This window comes from Myotis daubentonii, chromosome 2 (assembly GCF_963259705.1).
Source record: "Myotis daubentonii chromosome 2, mMyoDau2.1, whole genome shotgun sequence".
Lineage (NCBI taxonomy): Eukaryota > Metazoa > Chordata > Mammalia > Chiroptera > Vespertilionidae > Myotis > Myotis daubentonii.
The window spans coordinates 107552812-107559896 of NC_081841.1; positions in this window are offsets into that span (position 1 = coordinate 107552812).

A 7085-nucleotide genomic window follows, 5' to 3' on the forward strand; every position below is an offset into this window, starting at 1 on the left:
CTGGGAGTTTCTGGTTTGAATGGTGGAGTGATGGTGATACCACTAACAGACATGAAAGGTAAGTGTATTCAAGATTGTGGCTGGGGTGTGGGTGACTGCCTGAGGGTGAGGAAAATGGATTTTGGAATCTGTTGGATTTTATATATTTTGGTTTGGAATACCTATGGTTGTTGGGATTTTAAAAACTACACAACCTGTTTACCTGGTAAAAGTGTTCTCTCAGGGCACTACCATGTATTGCTGAAGGTGACTGGTGCCCTGACTGGTCCTGCTTTTACTTCTGCTCTTGCAGTTTATTCTCCGAGTAATATCTGCTGCTTCCTTTAGAAATGTCAATTAGATCATCATTCCTGTCCTTCAGATGCAGCCACTTTCTGTCTGTATCAAAATCCACCTACATCATAGGGCACAGGGCTTTATTTGATCTGCTCTCAGTGGAACTTTCCAGCCTCATACACCTTTCATTCCTTGCTTCCTAAATACTCAGGTGCTTCCTCTGTCTCCCCAGGTATTTTGGTAGGTTTCCAAAGAAAGAGCTCCCTAGTAGAAGGACACATCATCTCTTCTCATTGTTGTCACTTTGTCAGTAGGTGATATTTACTTTTTGTGCCCGCATTTTATTAATCTTTTATTAATGTTCTCAGTATCATAGCACAATGTTTGGCATGCAGTATTTGTTGACCCAGTCTGAGGGAAAATCCAGGAGAAAAATACAGAGTAATGGCACAGATTTATAGTTTTCACTACCAGTTGGAAGTGTGTGGATAAGAATTGCAGATGGCTTATTTAGTCAATAGTTATCGAGCATTTTTATCTCAACTCTTTAGAATTGCTCCCCATCTTTGAGCTTGTACTCTGGTGGGTGGCAGTAGAAATTACGGGAAGCAATAACGAATTCTCAGACAACTGGATGTTTGTGACAGAGCAAGAAGAGTCAGCAGAGAATATGAGTCCAGTTTTTAGTAAAATTGGGATGTGTACTCCTACATAAGTATAAATGGAGATATGTCTAAAAAGAAAGTACCAAGAGAAGTGGAGAGAGTGAATATGTAAAGGGACTAATTTGGGATGATGGATGGAAGTCCAGATCTCTTTATCTGAGGCTAGAGAGGGGATAGGTAGAAGACAAGTTCTTATCAATTGGAACAATAATCTCAGGGTTTGTTTAAATTTTTAAACTTGAAAATCACAGTATATCTTTTGTGTATTGGCTATACCCGTGGTTGGCAAACTGCGGCTCGCGAGCCATATGTGGCTCTTTGGCCCCTTGAGTGTGGCTCTTCCTAAGCCTTAGGAGTACCCTAATTAAGTTAATAACAATGTACCTACCTATATAGTTTAAGTTTAAAAAGTTTGGCTCTCAAAAGAAATTTCAATCATTGTACTGTTGATATTTGGCTCTGTTGACTAATGAGTTTATTTGCCAACCACTGGGCTATACTGATATAATGCTTGGTGTTGGTGGAACACCAAGCAAGGAGAAGAACAGAGGAACTGTAGTAAGTTTAAATGCTTGCCTCAAATGTCCAAATTTTACTCAGTTCTCTTTAGGAAAGTAATTTTTTTCTAATTGAGTGTAAAATGAAGACTGCTGGTTTTAAAAGTTTACATATTTATTTTCCTCTTTTATCTTACATGGCTGTACATTGAAGAGACAATTAGAAGCAGCAAAAGTGTGGGATAGGTTAGCAGTTAAGAGCAACTCATCAGGAAATGTTCAAAACTGTCTCTTATTAAAATGCAGCAATTTCTCATTGATATGGCTATCCATATATACTTCTATGTGATCATCATATGCACTTCTATAGACATTGAAGGTCTATTGATGGTAACCCACCTAGTAATTGAACTTTAAAATGACAAAGTGGTTAAGGTATCAAAGAAATAATTCAGTAGACCTTGTATGTTGTTATAAAGGGTACACCTAATCCTCTCAGAGGCTTTGGTAAATAAGTTGAGTATTGCACCAAAATACACTGAAAAATCATTTTGCACAAATATTGGGAGGATGAAAAGCATGTAATGCTTAGTTTAAGAAACATTTCTCTGTTTTTTTTGTGTGTGTTAATAGTTCCAATTTGAGAGTGGATAATTCTGATATTCTAATGGGTTCTTAAATGTGACTATTCCCTTCCACCTTTCCTGTTTTTTCTTGCTGCTTTTATTATGGTCTTTAAGTTTAAATTTTTCACTGTTCAATCGGATGGATTGTAGAGATTTTTAAAATTACCTATAAAATAAGCATTGTTAGTTTCTCAGGATTCCCTTTAAAATGATTCGAAATTTTTCTAAGAGGACATATTAAATTAAGATTTTCTTAGTGATAGGGTAGACATTACTGAAGTTCCTGTGTTTTAGTTTTTCTTTTATTATGTACTAGAGGCCTGGTGCATGAAATCATGCACCAGTGGGGTCCCTCAGCCTGGCCTGTGGGTTTGGGCCAAAACCGGCTCTCTGACATCCCCCAAGGGGTCCCAGATTGTGAGAGGGCACAGGCCAGGCCGAGGGACCTCAGTGGTGCATGGTCGGTGCCAGGGAGAGACTCGGGAGGTTGGTCAGCTGGGGAGGGACCGTGGGAGGGCTCCAGGGCGTGTCCGGCCCACCTCGCTCAGTCCCAATCTGCCGGAGCCCAGCAGCAAGCTAACCTACCAGTCAGAGCATCTGCCCCCTGGTGGTCAGTGCAGACAAGAGCGACTGGTTGAACAGTTGACTCTCTGCCCTCTGGTGGTCAGTGCACATCATAGTGAGCAGTTTAGCGGCCTTAGCATATCATTAACATATTACACTTTTGACTGAATGGACCACTGGACACTTAGCATATTAGTCTTTTAATATATACGATATTTAGTATGTTTGCATAAGTATCCTGAGCTATATATGTTAGAGTGAATGCAAATGAATATGAGCAGGTCAGGAAGAATGGGAGTGCCACCACGTTTTGGCTAATAACTTGTTACAGTGGTATCTAACTTCTTTTGGAGGACAAATGAAATCAAGTTTGCCAAAGTTCTAATATAACTTGTTTCTATATAGCTAATATATAGTACATGAAATACAAATATATTTTAATACATTCATTTACTCAAGTCATGCTGAAATTTCTATCTTTATACTCAATAGGGTGGAAAGAGGATTGTTTTTTCTTTTTTAACTAGAGGCCTGGTGCACAAAATTTGTGCACTGAGGTGGGGGGCATCCCCCTCAGCTGGCCTGCGCCCTATCACAGTCCAGGGGCCCTTGGGGGTTGTCCAACTGACGGCTTAGGCCCACTCCCTGTCTCCACCACTGTCGCTGTGCTTGCCAGCCATGAGTCCGGCTTCTGGCTGAGCAGCGGTCCCCCTGTGGGAGTGCACTGACTGCTAGGGGCCAGCTCCTGTGTTGATTGTTTGCCCCCTGGTTGTCGGTGCATGTCATAACTGGTCATTCTGCCGTCGGGCCGAAACCAGCTCTCTGACATCCCCCGATGGGTCCCAGATTGTGAGAGGGCACAGACCAGGCTGAGGGACCCCAACGGTGCACAATCGGGGCCAGGGAGGGACGTGGGAGGTTGGCCAGCCTGGGAGGGACCGCGGGAGGGCTCCAGGGCATGTCCGGCCTATTTTGCTCAGTCTCAATCATCGGACCCCAGCAGCAAGCTAACCTAGTGGTCGGAGTATCTGCCCCCTGGTGGTCAGTGCACATCATAGTGAGCAATTGAGTAGCCTTATATCATTAGCATATTATGCTTTGATTGGTTGAATGGCCAACTGGACGACCTGACACTTAGCATATTAGGCTTTTATTACATAGGCTATTCCCCCAATGGATACTTTTCTATTGATTTTTTTAGGGAGAGTGGAAGGATTGGTTTATAAGACCATTAATTAGATGGTTGAACCCATTTGTGCAAGTTTGTCATAAAATTTTTTTTAAAATCTTTATTCAGATTATTACAGTTGTAATAACAAACACCTTATGGGGTGTTTTTTTCTCCCCCATAACTCCCCTCCATCCGGTTCCCACCCCACCCCACCACATGCCCTTTCCCCCACTATCCTCATCCATAGGTGTCCGATTTTTGTCCAATCTCTTCCCGCATCCCCCACACTCGCTTCCCCCCAAGAATTGTCAGTCTACTCCCTTTTTATGCCCCTGATACTATTATATTCCCCAGTTTATTCTGTTCATCAGGTTTTTTATTCACTTGATTTTTAGATTCACTTGTTGATATGTATTTGTTGTCACTTTGTTGTTCATAATTTTTCATCTTTACCTTTTTCTTCTTTCTCTTCTTAAAGAATACCCTTCAGCATTTCATATTATACTGGTTTGCTGGTGATGAACTCCTTTAGCTTTTTCTTGTCTGTGAAGCTCTTTTTCTAACCTTCAATTCAAATTATAGCTTTGCTGGGTAGAGTAATCTTGATTGTAGGTTCTTGCTATTCATCACTTTGAATATTTCTTGCCACTCCCTTCTGGCTTTGATAGTTTCTGTTGAGAAATCTGCTGACAGTCATATGGGTACTCATAGACTTGAAGGTAACTAACTGTTTTTCTCTTGCTGCTTTTAAGATTCTCTCTTTGTCTTTTGCCCTTGGCATTTTAATTATGATGTGTCTTGGTGTGGTCCTCTTTGGATTCCTTTTGTTTGGGGTTCTCTGCACTTCCTGGACTTGTAAGTCTATTTCTTTCACCAGGTAGGGGAAGTTTTCTGTCATTATTTCTTCAAATAGGTTTTCAATATATTGCTCTCTCTTCTTCTGGCTCCCCCGTAATTTGGATGTTGGTTTGCTTGAGTTGTCCCAGAGACTCCTTACACTATCTTCATATTTTTGGATTCTTTTTTCTTTTTGCTTTTCTGGTTGGGTGTTTTTTGCTTCTTCGTATTTCAAATCTTTGCCTTGATTCTTGGGATCCTGTAGTCTGCTGTTGGATCTCTGTATATTATTCTTTATTTCAGTCAGTGTATGCTTAATTTCTAATTGGTCCTTTTTCATATCCTTGAGGGTGTCACTGAATTTCTCGGAGGTTTCTAGAAGATTCTTGAGTAACCTTATAATCGTGGTTTTGAACTCTATATCCAGTAGTTTGCTTTCCTCCTTTTCTTTTGTTTGTGACATGTTTTTTGTGTCTGCATTTTGGCTGCTTCCCTGTGTTGATAGAGTGGCTTTGTGTGTTAGGTGTCCTATAGGGCCCAGTGGCTCAGCCTCCCTAATTACCTGAGGTGGACACTCTTGGTGCACCCCTTTGTGGGCTGTGTGCACAGTCTTGTTGTAGTTAAGCCTTGATTGCTATTGGTATCACTGGGAGAAATTGACCACCAGGCCAATTGGCTGTGAGGACCAGCTGTGTTTACAAAGGAAGAACTGCTGTACTGGAGACACCCTTATGGGGCAGGACTTGCTTCAGTGGGGCTTTGGTGTTCACTGAGTCTGCCCCTTGAGTGTGTCACTTATGGATGTGAAGAGTTTTAATCTTTTATGGTCTCATTCTGACCCCTGGGTACACTGCCTCTTGGGTCTTCAAGGAGGTGCAAAGTCAGCCACTGCCTGAGGCCACCCAGAAGGAGCTACAGAGAGATCTGCAGATTCCTCTTTGGGGTTTAAAGGTGCCCAGATGAGGCCCAGCTGTGTAGCAATGTAGGCTGCTGTCAAGCCTCATGCCTTCTTTTGGAAGATCTGGGGTTCTCTGACCCAGGTGTAGTTTGTTAGGTTTTAAGCAGTGAGAGCACAGGCCATTCATATGCAAAAGCTGCTGAGCACACCTTTGGTGGGGTTGTAAATTGGTTTGGGCGGGGTCTCTGGGAATCACCAGCAAGGAGCAAACAGTAGTGGCTGCCAGTCAGCCCTGCATGGGAGAGGTTCCTGCGTTTCCGCGTTCTGCCCCTTGTGGGGGAACAATGATCACTGCAACACCTTTGAGATAAAGCTGCCCTCGTGTTCCTGCCTGATGCCAGACAGTCCAGTTTCTCCCTGTACACGTCTGGGTCCCCAGAGTTCAGAGCAATCGGGAGCTTGTATCTCCCTCCGGATTGTAAAAGAGAACAGCGCACCCAGTTGCCAGCCCGATTCGCGCGCCTCCGTACCTCCGCACTTCCACACCTCCGTACCTCCTACCAGTCTCAAATGCGCTTTTCTCTTTCCTTCTTGTTGTAGATCTTCCACTCAGCCAGCCTTCCCATGGTTCTGGATGATACCCATTTTGTCGTTTAATTGTAGTTTTGATGTGGTTGTGTGTAGCAGCAAGTACAGGTGTGTACCTATGCCGCCATCTTGGTTCCTCCTGTCATAAAATTTTTTACCCAGCATCAGTACCTCTACCACTTCCTTAACTTTCCTTGCTCTTCATCATCCTGTCTTTATTTAGCTCCTCTCTGCATCACTCACTTCCCTCTGGAGGCCTGCCTTTCTCTGCTCTAATCTGAGCTGTTGCTGTGTAGAATAACAGCAGCAAAAACAAATCCCTTAGGATTCCATTGCTCTTATAGGCTCCATGTGCTCTTGTCTGGATTATCTTTAAAGACTTGGGTTCATTTTGACAGTTAACTATAATTCTTTCCTGTTTATCCTTTAATAGTTATTTTACATAGTACATAAGTATGCACACATACAGTAGCAAGGGTACCAGTACTACAATGAGTTCTGCTTTAAAAACTTTTATTACATTGTTAAAGGTAACTAAGGTGTTAAAGTGTTAATGCACATGGTTTCCTGCTGTCATGACACTTGGCTATATTCTAACACTGTATTTGGTCAATAAAAAAGTTTAAAAACAAAATGTAAAGGGCACATGATTTAATTGTAAAGGATTATAGCATTGTCATATTTGGAAATAGTGTAGGTTAGTGTACACCAGAAGTTGTCATCAGTTATAAATGACTAGTTCTATAGTACGTATGGGTGACCTGGAATATGAGCCCCATTCAGTAAGTATTTTCTTCATTTACAACTAAGGCAGCCAATATGAGTTGGGTACAAGTTGCTTTTCTTCTTGAGCAATTCCACACTCAGAGATAGAGGTGAGAATACAACACAGCAGTTACAATCGAATGCAGCAAAAGCCCAAAGGGAAAACCAAAGGATACACCTTTTAATAATTTATCTTGC